Raw genomic sequence first — 20,769 nt, 5'->3', positions numbered from 1 at the left:
CACCTCCTAAATATTAAAGACAGGAAGAAAATCTGCTATATTGAAGGAATAGTTTTTTTTTCTGAAGATAGATTTAAACAATCTATGTATATTCTGAATGTACATTGATACCATCAGAAAATGTGACAAAATTAAAACTGACATATTGTCATGAAAGTAAGTGAATGGGTGGGATTCATGATGTGGAGAGTAAAATGAAAATGATGATGACAATGGTGATAAAATATATCATTAACATTGATGCAAATCTGAGCCAAGATGAATTCATTCTTCAGAAAGCAAGTGGATCTATAAGTACATTTTAGGAAGCCATTTTTTTCCATTGAACATTGAAATAATTATTATACCTCTCTTAGAGAAACAGATTATTTCTAGACTGTAGTATAGTTGGTAAAGGACCAAAATCCTAGAGTTTTCTTTTTTCCTGACACATCATCATGGCAAGTAAATGGAAGAATGCCAGTGATATCTACTATTGGACTAAAGGCTACATAGTGAAGGCTAAAATTCAGGAATCCTAATCTCTGATGAGTGATTGCTTTTATGATCTTAGACTTGTCACTTCTGTCTTTTTTATCTTTTATCCTTGCACTGAGCTATTCATGCTTCCCATCACACTTGCCTATTTCACTGTAGCTGCAGAAGATTAATTGCTAAATGTCTGCCTAGAGCTCGGGGTAAAAAAAAAAGCTAATAAAGAGAAGCTGTCAAAAATGTTGCACTGTCAATTTTTTAAAATATCAGAATATCTAGGAGGCTTTTCCACACATTTTCATCTGTCAAAATCTTACTCATCTTCTGAAGCTAGCTAAATTTTAACATTTTTTGGATGAATTTTCCCTTGTCTTCAGTCAGAATAAATCAATGGTTTCTCCTCGATACTCTCCAAAACTTTGTTTTAACTTTTGTTGCAAAACTGCTTACAGTTCTTTTGTACTACAGTTGTGTATGTGTCTGTACACAAACACTTTCTATCTAAAATTTACTTTTAAGGTCTACTATTGAACAAATAAGAAATACCAAAACATTCTAGGTCATATTTAGAACTCTAGTTTATAAATTCCGTAAACTAAATAACATTGTCATAACATTATCAGAGATGCATTCCTTACTTCATTGTACACCAAAGTGACATGAGTTAGACTGAGGAAAACATCAGGCAAAAAACAAACAACAATGAAGGTGAAATAAGAGCAACAATTGTTTGTGATTGAGGTGACAAATGTGGCCTCCTGTAGACATTCCCTGGGGAGTGATGTTATTGTACTATCTCTATTTTTATGTCATTACTTATCTTAGGGGGATTGAATTTAGCAAAAGTAACAAGTAGGGAAAATTAGATTTGTAAACTATTAAAATAAGTGCATATGAATGACCATTCAAAGACAAATCTAAGACTTATTCTGCTTCCTTATTACAAAGACACTATGAGATAGATAGTATTTATATTAGCAACTCTCTAAAGGACATATTTTAAATATTCAGGTTTAGGCATCAGCTTTTTCAATGCCGTATGTTTTGTTCAACATCAGTGTCCTAACATTACAAGTTAACTTGAACTAATATTAATAATTTTGTTCTGCATACGAATAAAAGGAACCCAAAGCTAGTAAGACACAGACATTGTGTTAAACATTCGTAGCACTTTGATAAGAAATTAAGAATGTTAGGAATGAATTAATGAGCAATATTTAGAAGGAAAAAATACAAAAATATTTAAATATTTTCATATATAATTATTGGCACAGAATCCCTTTCTTCCATGGAGAAATACCATGATGCATTTATCTAGTCCAATCTGCTTTGACTGACCTTCTAAGTTTATATGATCAACTGTATTTTTATATGAAAGAAAATTCAGCATATATTTATGGAAATTCATTTCTTCAATATTGATAACTTTTAAATAGAAGATGGAAACAATTTAAAAGAATTCCATTCAAGCAGGAATTATTAACAGCTAAAATTAGATACATTTATTGAATTCTATCAAAGTCAAATACTATATGATGACATATTATGAATAACTAAGAGGGGAAGTTTAAGAACTCCACAAATAGAAATAGTCATTAAATAAATGAATGTCAAAGTGGAATGTTTAGTAAGGTAAAGTGATGCTATAAAATATGATTTTATATTTGGGAGGAGACATGGCTACTCGTGGTGGTGTTTGTTTGTTTCATATAACATTTTACCAGTGACATTTCAGTGTTTTATTTTGACAAACTTTTAAAGTAGTTATCCTTGGAATTCATAAAACCTTATGAGGCATGAGTTTTGGGTGACTTAGTTTATACTCACTCAAATAAAGCATATAGAAAACTTATTCACACAACTCAAGGAAGATCCTACAAAGAGCAGAATTAATGTTTATTTGTTTCATATAGATTCAATGATTTGTTAGTTTTATACAATATGCTATCTTCAGTAGATTCATAGTCTTGTTTGTTTCCCATAATAATCTTACTAGTGAATATTTACTCCTTCACTTCTGATTTAAAAGCATTTATACTGGTTATCACATAAGACATGTATAACGTTCATTTTGGCTTACTGGGTTTTTATTTATCCTAATAAAGCAAATGCACAATTAATAATTATTCATATAACTCAAGGAAAATCCTATAATTAGTAGACAGTCAGCAAAGGTAAAAATCTTCAAGTCTATTTTTATATTTACAGTCTACGTTGATTATTCTTATTTTACTGAACCTGGCCAATTGGCATTTTTTAAAAAAGAATGGTTATTCATTCAATAATTTTTTTTATTATTTAATGTAAATAATAAAAATATTTACTTTAGAGTACAGGTTTGTTCTGGATTGTGTGTGTTTGGGGATGGGGTGGGAGGATATTTTGATAATATTTTAAGCATTTTAATGTATCTTTGTCACAGTGACTCTCACCATTTCTTCTGGGTCCATCTGCATTTCACAAGGAACAATGTTCATTACTCTTGCTCTCCCTCACTTTTCTTCCTCCAAGTGTTCATCCCTCTGCCTCTTATTCCAATTCTCACTTCTCTCCACTTAAAACGTATCAGTTGGTTTGGGCATAAGCTTCTATCTTCAACATTATCTCACCCATCCCATTCTTCTATATGTAGAATATTCACAGCTATGCTTTATCTCCTGATGCTGCTACTTTATAATTTCCCAAACCATGACCCTTCTAATATGTCCATGCTCCCAAATTATGTAAATCTATCTCCGTTTCCTTGTAATCGATAGAATCATTGTCCTTCCTCCAGGAAACTTAACTTTCTTTCCTATTCTTATCCAAAGTAAGAGGTAGGGTGGTGAGTTCTCTGCTCACTGTTCTTGTCAACCAAAGTCTAGGGATCATTCAAAGATGGACCGTGAAAACACAGGCTAATTTTGACTTGCCATCACGGAAATCAGATTTTGTTTATTTCTATAACATATGTGCACATTGTGTGTGTGTTCACATTGTTGCTGGTAAAAATCTTACCTGAGAGAGGCACAAGAATTCTAATGAATACACACATATGTACAGTTATCTAGAATGATCAGGGGAAGAATATATTCTAGTAAATATAGACGTAAAATAAACTTAATGCAAAAGCACTTTAACATAAATAAGCATAAATTAATTTAGAAAAAACATCTAAGTGAGTTTTTGCCAAAGTATATTCTCCTAAAATTACTAGGTTGTTGCATGAAGGACACCTGTAATAAAGTGAGTTTGTAAAAACTGAATTAAACAGATTATGTATGAGACAGTCAGATATCATTACAGCCGAATTTCTCAAAACTTTTAGTATACTGATTAGTGTGACTTACTCTCCAAGGTACGACACAAAACTGTATTTACAAAGTTTATTTGCTCATGGAATCCTATTCTTTAGAAAATATCCTATAGAATTTATGTCCTTTAATGTGCATATTTTCGAGTTCTACTTCAATTAATTAGTCTCAAGAGATACCTTTTTAAATTTGGGCAGTCATTATAAATGCTGAGTTTCATTTCTAAAAATGTGATCTTTCCTTATTGGAAAACTTCAGAACAAGAGTAGTAGCCTTGTAAAAATTTTTTAGCTTTTTCTGTCCACTACCCTTGAAAAGAAAAATAAAAGAATATGAAGAAAAGATAGGTTGTAAACATTGATTTGGAAGAACCCATTTTTTATTATAATAAATTAAGCTAAAAATTATATACATGTCAGCCATGGTTGAAATTCTAGACAGAAATGATACATCAGGATCATAATTTACTGCTAAAATATAGAGTATAAGATTAACCATAAATCCTACAATCTAACTTTGATCTCAAGCATATTGACCTCAGCTGTCTTAACATAAAAGATTTTATTGTAAATCTTAGGAAAAGTCATTTTACTTTAAACATATATTCATGTAAGCTTCACCTCATTGTCAATGTCATCCTTATTCAATTTAAACACTTCTTCCAGTTAAGTGGCTTATTTCATACATCAACAGTGACAAAGGCAAATAACAGAAAATAAGTCTTGACAGAAAGGTGTTTCATGTGAATATAAATGAACGTGTATAAAGCAAAGCTAACTGTAAGACTTTTATAGGTGAAATGGTCTTGAAGTAAGTACTGAGAATTAAAACCAAAATAATTTTGGAAAAAATAAAAAGAACAATAGAAATTTGGGTAAATATATTTAAAATAATTTTCTTTATTTTCAAAGATGATAGTGTATTACTCCAAAGGGATTTTTTGTGGATATTTAAACACAAAATAACTTTACTGAATTCCATGTTTGTTCCTTTTTACAATTTTAAATAAATGATATTTATTTTGCATTCATAGAATGCTATGTATAACATCTTTCATTTTTTTGCCACTATTAATAGTCTTATAAATAATGTCTTATATTCCCAATAAATGGTGCAGATATGAGTTTATCTATCTATACCTGTACCTTGATTTTATTTTGACTAATATAATGAATTTTCATGTTGACGAATTACTTTTCAACAGTGAAACTCTGCTAATGCTAATTGGTTTTCATAGCACTCTAACCCATGATCTTCGTCTTAGTATAACAATGCTTTCTATACTCAGAAATTTATATTCATTTAGTTATTTAATTATGATTCATTCATTCTTTCATTTATTCACCCACATTTGCTAAATACCTACCATATACCAGTCCATGAAGAGAGACAAGGCTTGTACTCAAATGTAGACTTCTTTTAATTCGGTGTGAAAGTCTTTAGCTATCAAAAAAAAATTTAAAAACCACGAAATATAAATTATTGCTCTGCAGCGTATAAAAACAAGGCAATAGACTAGGGTTTGACTGCGTGCCTACTTTAAGAGGTCAAGTAAGAACCTCTGAGGAAGTGATTCAAATATAAGAAAGTGCCGCCCACGAGGAGATCAGCGGAAATTGCCTTATGGGCAGAAGGAATTGTTAGGGCAGATTAAGCTTATATTTTTAAAGACTAACAAAAAGACCTTATTCTTTTTTAAAAATAATTTTTTTATTGGCATATAATTTCATTCCAATGTTGTGTTAGTTTCTGCTGTACAACGAAGCGAAGCACCTATATGTATACATATATCCACTCCCACTTGGACCTCCCTCCCACTTCCCCCATCGTGCCCATCTAGGTCATCACAGAGCATCGAGCTGAGCTCCCTGTGCTTTATAGCGGGTTCCCACTAACCATCTATTTTACACATGGTTGTGTGTATATGCCAGTCCTAATGCCCCAATGCTTTTAAAACTGTGGGACAGGGGAAGATATTAAGGGTTAAGATTGGCAAGGTAGCCGGTACCAATTTAGGTAGAGATTGTTAGGTTAGTGTAAATGTCTAGAAATTATGCTAAATTCCATGGGAAACTACTGCACATCTTTACTCAGATGTACAGCATGTCTGGACTGCATCTACTGTGTAGCATTATTTTTCAAAGACAAAGAGCCACTGAGATTGATTTTCATCATAATATTCCGAATGGTACTTATTATAATCACCTTTAGTATCTTTTGATATTTTCTCCTCTCGTTATGAATTGCAATAATAATTTATGTACATATAGCATGCTGTACTTCAAGGATATTTTCACATATAATGCTTTGTATGATCTTCATAACATCCCTAACACAGTATGTTGAGAGGTAATAAATATAACACTGTTTTTCAGTGGAGATTCTGGGACCAAACTGCATCCAAGTTCTGCCACTTAATAACTGTGGAACCTTGGACAAATTGTTTAACTTCTTTGTGTTTTTAATGCTTCACCTGTATAAAAATTCTTTTTTGAGTACTCATTGGGTTAATTTACTGAGAGTTCTTAGAAGTTTGCCTGGCACATTCTAATCGTGCTAGTTTAGTTTTTATTATGATATAGGGCAGAGATCTTGCCAAAACTGTGGTTTTGCTCATCTGTTGCTCTAGGCAAATGGAACTTCGAATCCTCTGTGCCTTGGTTTCTTCCTTCCTTGTGAAATGGGGTAAATAACTCCACATGGTGTTATAAGTGTTTAGTGACATTTCTAAAACATGTTCCTAATAGCCTAACTGTGGTTCCAGGTAAATGATTTTGGTTACTTTCTTTTCTGTATTTAAATGGGGAAGCTATATTTAGAGAGATTTAATGAATTCCTAAACTTTGTCTCACTAACGAATAAGAGGTATATTCACCCGGCAGTTCAAATTCAACTTTGATGGTCCTGTCAGCTGACAGGGAGAATCGGCAATGTCAATACTTTCAGGAGTGCATTAAAACAGAATGCACAAAATGGAACACAGCTTGGAGAAAATGACCAACCTGAATAAATTAGGCTACAATATATTTTCTTCCCTATTAACATTTGTTGTTACTTTAGGATCATTTTCCCATTTCTTAGCCTACTTGCAGGGTGCAAGAGGAAAAATATATTGAAAAAAATCTTGTGGTGGTTGTTGTCTACTTTTACTACAAACCACAGTGATATACAATTGTCAACAAGGTTCTAGGATATTCTAACATAAGATAGCCTCAATTTATCAACATATGCTTAATGTATGAATAGTTTTCTTTTTTTTTACTTTTAGCTTTACCTGGAATTTTGAGTCACATTTAATCTTGCTTTCAAGTTAAATACAGAGTTGATAATAAAAAGAATCAAGTTTTCTTCTAATTAAATTGTTATTTTTTATGGCAATAGTACTTAAAGAAAATGAAGAAACCATAGGCCTAGTAATTATGGGATATTAATTTGGTGATGTTACAAAAAACATGTCTCTGGGCATATCTGAGCACATATGTCTTTACTCTTCTATAATAGAGCTTCAGGAAGTCATTATTATATTGTAATTTACTTCCTTATACTCTCGTGCCAAACTTTGCTCTCAGATCCAGTCTTTTCTGTGTGTTTTGGGTTTTTTCTAAACAATCTGGAGTTCAGTATTTTTTTTAATTAATTAATTAATTAATTTTTGTCTGCATTTGATCTTTGTTGCTGCTCACGGGCTTTCTCTAGTTGCGGCGAGCGGGGGCCACTCTTCATTGCGGTGCGTGGGCTTCTCATTGTGGTGGCTTCTCTTGTTGCAGAGCATGGGCTCTAGGCTCTAGGGCTTCAGTAGTTGTGGCGTGCGGGCTCAATAGTTGTGACTCACGGGCTTAGTCACTCCGCAGCATGTGGGATCTATCCAGACCAGGGCTCGAACCCGTGTCCCCTGCATTGGCAGGTGGATTCTTAACCACTGAGCCACCAGGGAAGTCCCAGTCTTCTCTGTTAATCAACTATTTTCTTACCAATTAACGAATGACAGTCACTGGAAAAAAATTGTAGTATCAGAAGATGGGAGAATCACTCAACCTCTTTTTCTGCTTCAGGGGTTCTTATAAAAGTAGCTGGATCTCATCTGTGGTTCTTATTCTCACCAGAAGCTCTGGATCCCAGACCTGGGTTACTCTGCCTCTTCCAATGGCTAATAGCAGCTTCCTGCTTTTGCTTATTAATAAATTGTCTCACCGTCTGCTCATTTTAAGTTTTCAGCTTTTTAACTGCTTTGTAACTATTTCGCTCTATTGAAATAGCTGACGTGGGCTCTGTTTCTTTCTGACTGATACACTGACTTACTACCTAATGCCCCTGGAGTCAATATTGTGTAACATCTTTGTATTTGGCATGACGCAAAGCTAAAATCATATTGATTTGGAATATTTATATTTCATACAAAAATATGGGTTTAATCATTCGACAAAAATTTCACAACTTAAACTCACAGCACAAAATTACCAAGTTAAAATAAGCATAAAAGTATAATATCACTTATATGTGGAATCTAGAAAAATGATACAGATGAACTTATTTGCAAAGCAGAAATAGAGACACAGACGTAGAAAGCAAACTTATGGATACCAAGGGGGAAAGGAGGGGGGGTGGGATGAATGGGGAGATTGGGATTGACATATGTACACTACTATGTATAAAATAGATAACTAATGAGAACGTACTATATAGCACAGGGAAATCTACTCAGTGCTCTGTGGTGACCTAAACGGGAAGGAAATCCAAAAAAGAGGGGATATATGTATACGTATTGCTGATTCACTTTACTGTACATCAGAAACTAACACAACATTTAAAGCAACTATACTCCAATAAAAATTAATTTAAAAAATAAGCATAAAAGTACCTGAGCTTTTAAAGACAGCTGGAAATTAGTTTCTTTACTTTGCTCTGCAAGAATCTAACTCCACTTGAGTTTGCATTGTTCTTAAAATTGAAATTGTATTAAATAGCTTCTTTTAGGTGCTTCATCAGGTATTCTTCAGCAGGCAAAGGATGTTGCATTCAGTGTCCTTAGGAGAGTAAAAATATGTGTACTGAATATGAAGGAACAAGAGTACCTTCTAGAAAATCAATGCAATCTGAATCTCTTTCCTATGGGCCAAACAATCCATCTTTCAGTGAATTATGGACCTGCTATTCAACACAGGGCTTCACAATCAATGACCAGAAAGAGAACCCTAACCTAAGCCTTCAGGAGAGGCTAAACTACAGTCTCTTATTCTGATTAATAAGGTAGAAAGTTATGCAAAAATATTTAAATTACAATACAAAATGTTTTGATGGTAATTTGGCAAAAGACAGACTTGATATCAGTAACCTTTATAAAACAACACTCTGAATTTATCAGCAATCTTCCAAATACAAAACAAATGTTCTGATGATTTCTTCTATCTGATTCTGTTACTGAACAACATAAAATAAAATTGTTTAAAAGAAGGTGTCAGCTGTGGGTCATGGAGGTAAAGAAAGTTTCCAAAATATTGGAAATATTGTTCCAATATTCACCTTGGGAGATTCAAATAATAGAGGCTCAGTGGAGTTTCAATTCCTTCCTGAAGGTTCAATATATATATTTATATATTATACACATTAGTAACTAAAAGTGTAAATTGAACTTTCTATTTCATGGCACTATAAAATTGGATGTTTTAATACAGAAAATATATGAAAGTATAAGAACTGGCAAGTGGTGCTTTTTTTATCCTCTCAATGTGCATTATGTAGATTAATCTAAAATTCCTGCATTTTCCAAATTATGACATAAACTAAGAATTAGATTATTGGAAATGACAGCATAGCTAATAATGATCCTACTACAGTTCATTTTATAGGGGAAGCATTTGGATATTTTTTTAAAGCCTTCGCCCATGACAGTGATGATCCTAAATCTAGCTGAAGTAAGATAACATTCTTTCTAACTGGAGAGAAAGCTCTATTTTCTTTTTGTTCTCAGAGCATTCATTCGTTGGCTCCTGAATTTGGAAAACTCATTTAGGATATCATCATTTGAAGATTCAGTCTGAGTTCACTGATATGATAACTTTGACTTTCAGTATTAGAGTTCAGAGGGCTGCTCTTTGTCTCTGTGTTAATCTCCTGATTCATCTAGTAATAACATGTTTTCTCATATCAGTTTTTTCTCTTTGCCATTGTATATCGAATATGTAAAATTCTGAATTCTCAGCTATGTTCAATATATTTTAAAAATAGATTACAAAGATGGCATTTCCAATTTGTTTAATACCTTCTTGAAAAATGATGTAATGCTTTGGGTAACATAATAAAAAATGGAAAGATAATAATTTACTTTAGTATTTTCTCTTCCCTGTAGCTATTGCATCCTTCTAAAGTTTACTTATTCTTTTAATCTTTGGTAGCATGGTTAGAAATAAGTATGAGTAATGGTGAGTTATAATGAAATAATATTTCAAAATACAGGAAAACAATGTCACTGATACCCCATAATGTGTATAAGATATATAAAAATAACTCTAATGGATTTAGATTGTATTTTCAAGTAAAATGACTTTTATTTTTTAAATTAAGTAATTTTTATAATTTTTCTTTTAATTACTCTGACAAAGAATGAAAGCTTTAAAATAGCAATACTCAAAAATATTTGGAACTGCTCAAAAAACCTTCTACAAATTGGTGCCAATGGACCCTGTGGCATACAGAGAATTAATGGAGTCACCAGGAGTTCCTGATTCAACATTACCTTCATCTTTTTACAGATTTTTGAGGTCACTCTTGATTAAATTTGGGATATATATATATATATATATATATATATATATATATATATATATATATATATTTCTCTTGTAAATCATGACTTAATAAACCACCAATTTCCCTTTCAGTGTGAAAAAGACCCATTATTGGCCATTGCATAGTTGCAGCCTAGTAGTTAGATGTAAATTCTCATTTCCACAATATGGCTTCAAAAGGCCATTTTTTTTTTTCTGTTCTGCAGAAAAATCAGGAAGAAAAATAGGGTTCTTAGCTTTTCATATAAGTGATGTCTTAAAAAGGACAATTGTACTAAGGGAAAATAGTAAAATAGACCCACTTGTCTTTTCCTCCCTCATCTAATGATCCATAAGTAATTTTGCCCCTGAGTGGTGAGGAAAAAGAAAAATCATGAAAGCACATAACATCAAATGATTTCTTTTGGACATCAATGACAAAATTGCTCTTGTCAAAACCTGTAGAATGCAGCTACAGTGGTACTTAGATGGAAATTTATTGCATTAAATGATTAAACTAGAGAAGAAGAGTGAAAATTGATGAGCAAAGTATCTAACTTTAGGTGTTACAAGGAAATAGCAATAAAGTAAATCCAAATAAATTAAAAGTACTTATGTAGGAATAGGACCTGTGCAAATGTTAACTTATTTAATCTTTTAAGCATTGCTGTAAGGTAGGTCTCTATGATTCACACTTGTGAACCTGAGCAGATCAGCTCAAGAAACTGTCCTATTTCAGTCACTATTCTATACTCTCTTTTGAGACAGAGATCTCTCTTTTGGAGATCTAAGTAAAAGTTTAATGAAATAGAGAGCACGATGAAAATTGAGTCACATTTAACACTATTCTAAACTGATCAGGGTTACAATCTCCACAGGGTTCAACACACAAGTTTAGTACAAATTTTTCTGGATACAGAGTGATCTAAACCATGAAGGACTATGCAGTATAGATTTTCAGATATCAGGATCCAGGAAAAGACATAACAGGCTGATATTCCCAACTGTAAAACTTGGATAGTGCTACAGAACCTACCTTATTTTATTACTTTGGGGATTAAATGGGACAAATTATATAAAATTACTAATAAATGTCTGGCACACTAATATACTACTTGATAATAAGATGCTTTAACTTGCTACACATGAGTTATTGGATGAACAATAGCCAATTGGTGGTTTGGCACTCCAATTCTAGTTACTTTTGTGTCTTTTCATTTATTCCATTTTAAGCTTAAATATTACTTAGATTACAGTTGTAATCAAAGTTATTATATTTTTACTTAATAAATGAATTTATTTTCTAAAAGATTGGGCTAATATTATTTACCTCTTAGGGACAGTATTTTTTTTGTTTTTTCTCATAGTAATAATCATACCTGAGTTTAGATTCCTTTAAAGCAAATTTTGTGATATAATGAGCTCTACAAGAATACTACCACTTTAAAGTGCTTTTGAATTTTAAATAAAACTTTGAGATTATTCTTCCTCGACTGATGGGATTGTAATTTTATTTCTCATGCTGTTTTGAATTGCATAAGTCAATTGGTAAATATTTTATACCTTGATTGAAATCTTTATTTTCAGGGGTTCTGATTGTTTCTTTAAATCAACAAATATTATTTCTTATTTTGCTCATGACAGGAGAATATTTCACAAGTGCCTGTGAACAAACTGTAATATATTATTGAGTTGGGACAATATTCATGTACGTTTTAGTAGAAAATGTTAAGAGGAACTACTGATTTTTCTGGCAAAAAGTGGTTTTATACAGAGTCAAAATGGAACACTCATCTTTTAAATGAACAATGTTATTATTTTGTAGATATCCATGAAAGATGGTATAACTTACCATTCTTACTGCTTCCTTTTCTAATGCCTAGTTCTCAGCATTGACATAAAAGTGTAGTATAATAGATCTCTTCAAATAACCTCACAAGCACATTCTTTTTTTTTTCTTTTAAATTTCCATTGTTACTTTTTAATTTTTTTTAACATCTTTATTGGAGTATAATTGATTTACAATGGTGTGTTAGTTTCTGCTATATAACAAGTGAATCAGCTATACATATGCATATGTTCCCATATCTCTTCCCTCTTGTGACTCCCTCTCTCCCACCCTCCCTATCCCACCTCTCTAGGTGGTCACAAAGCACTGAACTGATATCCCTGTGCTATATGACTGCATCCGATTAGCTATCTATTTTACATTTGGTAGTGTAAATATGTCCATGCCACTCTCTCACTTTGTCACAGCTTAACCTTCCCCCTCCCCATATCCTCAAGTCCATTCTCTAGTAGGTCTGTATCTTTATTCCCGTCTTACCCCTAGGATCTTCATGACATTTTTTTTTTCTTAGTTTCCATATATATGTGTTAGCATACAGTATTTGTCTTTCTCTTTCTGACTTACTTCACTCTGTATGACAGACTCTAGGTCTATCCACCTCAAATAGCTCAATTTCCTTTCTTTTTATGGCTGAGTAATATTCCATTGTATTTCCATCTTCTTTATCCATTCATCCGATTATGGACACTTAGGTTGCTTCCAAATCCTGGCTATTGTAAATAGAGCTGCAATGAGCATTTTGGTATATGACTCTTTTTGAATTATGGTTTTCTCAGGGTATATGCCCAGTAGTGGGATTGCTGGGTCATATGGTAGTTCTATTTGTAGTTTTTTAAGGAACCTCCATACTGTTCTCCATAGTGGCTGTACCAATTCACATTCCCACCAGCAGTGCAAAACTGTTCCCTTTTCTCCACACCCTCTCCAGCATTTATTGTTTCTAGATTTTTTGATGATGGCCATTCTGACTGGTGTGAGGAGATACCTCATTGTAGTTTTGATTTGCATTTCTCTAATGATTAATGATGATGAGCATTCTTTCAAGTGTTTGTTGGCAATCTGTATTTCTCTTTGGAGAAATGTCCATTTAGGATTGCTGCCCATTTTTGGATTGGGTTGTTTGTTTTTTGTTATTGAGCTGCATGAGTTGCTTGTAATTTTGGAGATTAATCCTTTGTCAGTTGCTTCATTTGCAAATATTTTCTCCCATTTTGAGGGTTGTCTTTTGGTCTTGTTTATGGTTTCCTTTGCTGTGCAAAAGCTTTGAAGTTTCATTAGGTCCCATTTGTTTATATTTGGTTTTATTTCCATTTCTCTAGGAGGTGGTTCACAAAGGATCTTGCTGTGATTAATGTCATAGAGGGTTCCGCCTATGTTTTCCTCTAAGAGTTTGATAGTTTCTGACCTTACATTTAGGTCTTTAATCCATTTTGAGCTTATTTTTGTGTATGGTGTTAGGGATGACCTATTCTCATACTTTTACATGTACCTGTCCAGTTTTCCCAGCACCACTTATTGAAGAGGCTGTCCTTTCTCCACTGTACATTCCTGCCTCCTTTATCAAAGATAAGGTGACCATATGTGCATGGGTTTATCTCTGGGCTTTCTATCCTGTTTCATTGATCTATATTTCTGTTTTTGTGCCAGTACCATATTGTCTTTATTACTGTAGCTTTGTAGTATAGTCTGAAGTCAGGAAGCCTGATTCCTCCAGCTCCATTTTTCATTCTCAAGATTGCTTTGGCTATTCGGGGTCTTTTGTGTTTCCATAAAAATTGTGAAGTTTTTTGTTCTAGTTCTGTGAAAAATGTCAGTGGTAGTTTAATAAGGATTGCATTGAATCTGTAGATTTTTTGGGGTAGTAGAGTCATTTTCACAATATTGATTCTTCCAATCAACCCAATCCAAGAACAGGGTATATCTCTCCATCTCTTTGTATCATCTTTAATTTCTTTCATCAGTGTCTTATAATTTTCTGCATACAGGTCTTTTGCCTCCTTAGGTAGGTTTATTCCTAGATATTTTATTCTTTTTGTTGCAGTGGTAAATTGGAGTATTTCCTTAATTTCTATTTCAGATTTTTCATCATTAGTGTATAGGAATGCAAGAGATTTCTGTGCATTAATTTTGTATTCTGCTACTTTACCAAATTCATTGATTAGCTCTAGTAGTTTTCTGACAGCATCTTTAGGATTCTCTATGTATAGTATTATGTCATCTGCAAACAGTGACAGCTTTACTTCTTCTTTTCCGATTTGGATTTCTTTTATTTCCTTTTCTTCTCTATTTGCTCTGCCTAAAACTTCCAAAATTTTGTTGATTAAGAGTGGTGAGAGTGGGCAACCTTGTCTTGTTCCTGATCTTAGTGGAAATGCTTTCAGTTTTTCACCATTGAGGATGATGTTGGCTGTGGGTTTGTCATATATGGCCTTTATTATGTTGAGGAAAGTTCCCTCTATGCCTACCTTCTGCAGGGTTTTTAACCTAAATCGGTGTTGAATTTTGCGAAAGATTTCTCTGCATCTATTGAGATGATCATACGGTTTTTATCCTTCAATTTTTTAATATGGTGTATCACGTTGATTGATTTTCATATATTGAAGAATCCTTGCATTCCTGGAATAAACCCCACTTGATCATGGTGTATAATCCTTTAAATGTGCTGTGGGATTCTTTTGCTAGTATTTTGTTGAGGATTTTTGCACCTATGTTCATCAGTGTTATTGGCCTGTAGTTTTCTTTCTTTGAGGCATCTTTGTCTGGTTTTGGTATCAGGTTGATGGTGGCCTCGTAGAATGAGTTTGGGAGTGTTCCTCTCTCTGCTGTATTTTGGAAGAGTTTGAGAAGGATAGGTGTTAGCTCTTCTCTAAATGTTTGATAGAATTTGCCTGTGAAGCCATCTGGTCCTGGGCTTTTGTTTCTTGGAAGATTTTTAATCACAGTTTCAATTTCAGTGCTTGTGATTGGTCTGTTCATATTTTCTATTTCTTCCCGATTCAGTCTTGGCAGTTGTGCATTTCTAAGATTTTGTCCATTTCTTCCAGGTTGCCCATTTTATTGGCATAGAGTTGCTTGTAGTAATCTCTCATGATCTTTTGTATTTCTGCAGTGTCAGTTGTTACTTCTCTTTTTTCATTTCTAATTCTATTGATTTGAGTCTTCTCCCTTTTTTTCTTGATGAGTCTGGCTAATGGTTTATCAATTTTGTTTATCTTCTCAAAGAACCAGCTTTTACTTTTGTTGATCTTTGCTATCGTTTCCTTCATTTCTTGATCATTTATTTCTGATCTGATCTTTATGATTTCTTTCCTTTTGCTAACTTTGGGTTCTTTTTGTTCTTCTTTCCCTAATTGCTTGAGGTGCAGGGTTAGGTTGTTTATTCGAGATGTTTCCTGTTTCTTAAGGTAGGATTGTATTGCTATAAACTTCCCTCTTAGAACTGCTTTTGCTGCATCCCATAGGCTTTGGGTTGTCATGTCTACATTGCCATTTGTTTCTAGGTATTTTTTGATTTTCTCTTTGATTTCTTCAGTGATCACTTCGTTATTAAGTAGTGTATGGTTTAGCCTCCATGTGTTTGTATGTTTTACAGATCTTTTCCTGTAATTGATATCTAGTCTCATAGCATTGTGGTCAGAAAAGATACTTGACACTTTCAATTTTCGTAAATTTACCAAGGCTTGATTTGTGACCCAAGATATGATCTATCCTGGAGAATGTTTCATAAGTACTTGAGAAAATTGTGTATTCTGTTGTTTCTGGATGGAATGTTCTATAAATATCAATTAAGTCCATCTTGTTTAATGTATCATTTAAAGCTTGTGTTTCCTTATTTATTTTCATTTTTGGTGATCTGTCCATTGGTGAAAGTGGGGTGTTAAAGTCTCCTCCTATGAATGTGTTGCTGTTGATTTCCCATTTTATGGCTGTTAGTATTTGCCTTATGTATTGAGGTACTCCTATGTTGGGTGCATAAGTATTTCAAATTGTTATATCTTCTTCTTGGATCAATCCCTTGATCATTATGTAGTGACCTTCTTTGTCTCTTGTAATACTCTTTATTTTAAAGTCTATTTTGTCTGATATGAGAATTGCTACTCCAGCTTTCTTTTGATTTCCATTTTCATGGACTATCTTTTTCCGGCCCCTCACTTTCCGTCTGTATGTGTCCCTAGGTCTGAAGTGGGTCTCTTGTAGACAGCATATATATGAGTCTTGTTTTTGTATCCATTCAGCCAGTCTGTGTTTTTTGGTGGAACATTTAATCCATTTACATTTAAGGTAATTATCGATATGTATGTTCCTATTCCCATTTTCTTAATTGTTTTTGTTTTGTTATTTTAGGTCTTTTCCTTCACTTGTGTTTCTTGCTTAGAGAAGTTCCTTTAGCATTTGTTGTAAAGCTGGTTTGGTGGTGCTGAACTCTCTCAGCTTTTGCTTGTCTGTAAAGGTTTTAATTTCTCCATCAAATCTGAATGAGATCCTTGCTGGGTAGAGTAGTCTTGGTTGAAGGTTTTTCTCCTTCATCACTTTAAATATGTCCTGGTACTCCCTTCTGGCTTGCAGAGTTTCTGCTGAAAGATCAGCTGTTAACCTTATGGGGATTCCCTTGTGTGTTATTTGTTGTTTTTCCCTTGCTGCTTTTAATATGTTTTCTTTGTATTTAATTTTTGACAGTTTGATTAATATGTGTCTTGGTGTGTTTCTTCTTGGATTTATCCTGTATGGGCCTCTCTGTGTTTCCTGGACTTGATTAACTCTTTCCTTTCCCATATTAGGGAAGTTTTCAACTATAATCTCTTCACATATTTTCTCAGTCCCTTTCTTTTCCTCTTTTTCTTCTGGGACCCCTATAATTCTAATGTTGGTGCGTTTAATGTTGTCCCAGAGGTCTCTGAGACTGTCCTCAGTTCTTTTCATTCTTTTTTCTTTATTCAGCTCTGCAGTAGTTATTTCCACTATTTTATCTTCCAGGTCACTTATCCGTTCTTCTGCCTCAGTTATTCTGCTATTGATCCCAGAGTTTTTTTAATTTCATTTATTGTGTTGTTCTTCATTGCTTGTTTCCTCTTTAGTTCTTCTAGGTCTTTGTTAAATGTTTCTTGCATTTTCTCTATTCTCTTTCCAAGATTGTGGATCATCTTTATATCATTATTCTGAATTCTTTTTCAGGCATACTGACTATTTCCTCTTCATTTGTTAGGTCTGGTGGGTTTTTATCTTGCTCCTTCATCTGCTCTGTGATTTTCTGTCTTCTCATTTTGCTTATCTTACTGTGTTTGGGTTCTCCTATTTGCAGGCTGCAGGTTTGTAGTTCCTGTTGTTCTTGGTGTCTGTCCCCAGTGGCTAAGGTTGGTTCAGTGGGTTGTGTAGGCTTACTGATGGAGGGGACTAGTGTCTGTGTTCTGTTGGATGAGGCTGGATCTTGTCTTTCTGGTGGGCAGGTCCACGTCTGGTGGTGTGTTTTGGGGTGTCTGTGGGCTTATTATGATTTTAGACAGCCTCTCTGCTAATGGGTGGGGTTGTGTTCTTGTCTCGCTAGTTGTTTGGCATAGGGTGTTCAGCACTGTAGCTTGCTGGTCATTGAGTGAAGCTGGGTGTTGGTGTTGAGGTGGAGACCTCTGGGAGATTTTCGCCATTTGATATTACGTGGAGCTGGGAGGTCTTTTGTGGACCAGTGTCCTGAAGTTGGCTCTCCCACATCAGAGGCACAGCACTGACTCCTGGCTGCAGCACCAAGAGCCTTTCATCCACACAGCTTAGAATAAAAGGGAGAAAAAGTAGAAAGAAAGAAAGAAAGAAAGAAAGAAAGAAAGAAAGAAAGAAAGAAAGAAAGAAAGAAAGAAAGAAAGAAAGAAGGAAGGAAGGAAGGAAAGAAAGAAGGAAGGAAAGAAAGAAAGAAAGAAAGAAAGAGGATAAAATAAAGTAAATTAAGATAAAATAAAATTATTAAAATAAAAAATAATTATTAAGAAAAAAAGAATTTTTTTAAATTAAAAAAAAAAAAAAAAACTAAAAAAAACCTCCAAAAGTAAAATGGACGGACAGAACCCTCGAACAAATGGTGAAGGCAAAGCTGTACAGACAGAATTGCACACGGAAGCATACACATACACACTCAAAAAAAGAGGAAAAGGGGAAAAAATAATATATCTTGCTCTCAAAGTCCACCTCCTCAATTTGGGATGATTCGTTGTCTATTCTGGTATTCCACCGATGCAGGGTACATCCAGTTGATTGTGGAGATTTAATCCACTGCTCCTGAAGCTGCTGGGAGAAATTTCCCTTTCTCTTCTTTGTTCGCAGGGCTCCTGAAGTTTTGCTTTGGATTTGGACCTGCCTCTGCGTTTAGGTCGCCGGAGGGCGTCTGTTCTTCGCTCAGACAGGACGGGGTTAAAGGAACAGCTTATTCTGGGGCTCTGGCTCACTCATGCCGGGGGGGGGGGTGGGCACGGAGTGTGGGGCGAGACTGCAGCGGCAGAGGCCAGCGTGACGTTGCACCAGCCTGAGGCGCCATGATAAGCACACTCTTAACATTCACTGATGGAGTTTGCCCAACACATACCAGTTCTCTATTCTTTCGATGATCCGATGACTCCAATTCAAAATCCTTCCCAGAATTTTCTCCTATGTATAAACAGGTGCACAGTTGTCACGGCTGTTTTCTATTGTTAAGGTTCCCTGAAGATTTGACTAATAGTACTTTAGCCTTTTCATGTTATTATTCAAGAGATAATTTTTACATTATAATACCTAACTTGGCACATTATGTTGTGACTCATAATTATTTTTTGTTTTTGTTGTTCAGGTATAGTTTATATGTGATAAAATTAATCCTTTGTAGTGAACCATTCTGTGAGTTAAAAAAAATATATATCAGTAGTATAATTACTATACTATAATCAAAATATAGAACAGTTCCTATAACCCCAAATTTTCCCTAACCCGGTATTTGCAAGACTTTCATCCACCACCTCCTGGCAACCAATGATCTGTTATCTGTCCTGATGATTCTGTCTTTGAAAGAATGTCAAATAAGTGGAAATATTTTAGGTAACCTTTCAGATCTGTCTTCTTCCATAAGCGTAATGCATTTGTGCTTCATTCAGGTTGTTGGTTTATCAGTAGCCCATTTCTTGTGATTGCTCGAGTACTGTTTCACTACATGAATTACCTGTTTGTCAATTTCCAAGTTGAAATCTCATTCAGGTTTTTTCAGGTGTGTGACAATTACAAATAAAGCCACTATAAACATTCTCACATAAATTATTTTGTAGAAACATAGACTGATATTCTACTTGGGAAAAGGTAAATGTATGCTTAAGTGCTTCTTTTTCAGTAAAATTTTTATTTTAAAACAGCTTTAGATTAACAGAAACATTGCAAAGATAGTATAGAGTTTCCACGTGCCTCAAACTTAGTTTCCCCTGCTCTTAACATCTTACTTTAGTATGGCACATTTGTTGCAATTAATAAACCAATATTGGTATCTTATACTTAATGACCTTTTTTGTTATAGGATCCCATTCAGGATTACACATTACCTTTAGTTTACATGGCTTCTTAAGCTCCTTTTAGCTGTGACAATTCTCAGGCTTTCCTTCTTTTAATGATCTTGACAATTTTGAGGAGTAATGGACAGGTAAGATCTCTCAAGTGGAACAGATCTGATGTTTTTTCTCATGATCAAACTTGGAATATATGTTTTTTTGGAGGAAGACCACAGCAGTAAGGTACCATTTTCATCACACCATATGACGGATACATACAATTAACATAATTTATCACAAGTGTAGTAGGTAAAATATATTTTCTAACACACTAACTTCACTACATTTTTTAGAAAACTAACATTCCTTAATCTTTGAGGACAATAAATCAATTTAAAATACTTTTGTTAATGCAGAATTATAACACTAGGTCTTAAATTGCAGCTCGTGAAAGTTTTAATCTCTGTGTGCTACCAATAATGGAGTTTCAACTTCTATTTTCCTATTTATAGACACTATATCAGCTAAGGTCATTTGACTCTTAATCTTGCAAGTGCTAGCTACTAGAACTTGCATTAGTAACTTAACCATTCTGAGACAGTTTTTAATCTGCAAAATTTAGTTAATTTAGTTAGCCAATGTAAACAGTCACTTTATTATCTAATACTTACATGTATAGTGAAAAAGTGGTTGAGAAAATGTTGCCTAAAGTATGTAGTGCTGGAAAAAATATGTTATAATTATTTTCACCAAAACTTTTTGAAACTCACAGACTTAATTGTATGTAAGATATGGCATTAGAGTGACTACATATAATATTTGATAGGTTTAAAATCCCTATGAAATATATTTGGGTTTATGCACCTCTTCACATTACTTTTCTAGTATAATGATGATTT

Source organism: Grampus griseus (assembly GCF_964374135.1).
Source record: "Grampus griseus genome assembly, chromosome: 3".
NCBI lineage: Eukaryota > Metazoa > Chordata > Mammalia > Artiodactyla > Delphinidae > Grampus > Grampus griseus.
Note: the sequence above shows the minus strand (reverse complement) of the source record.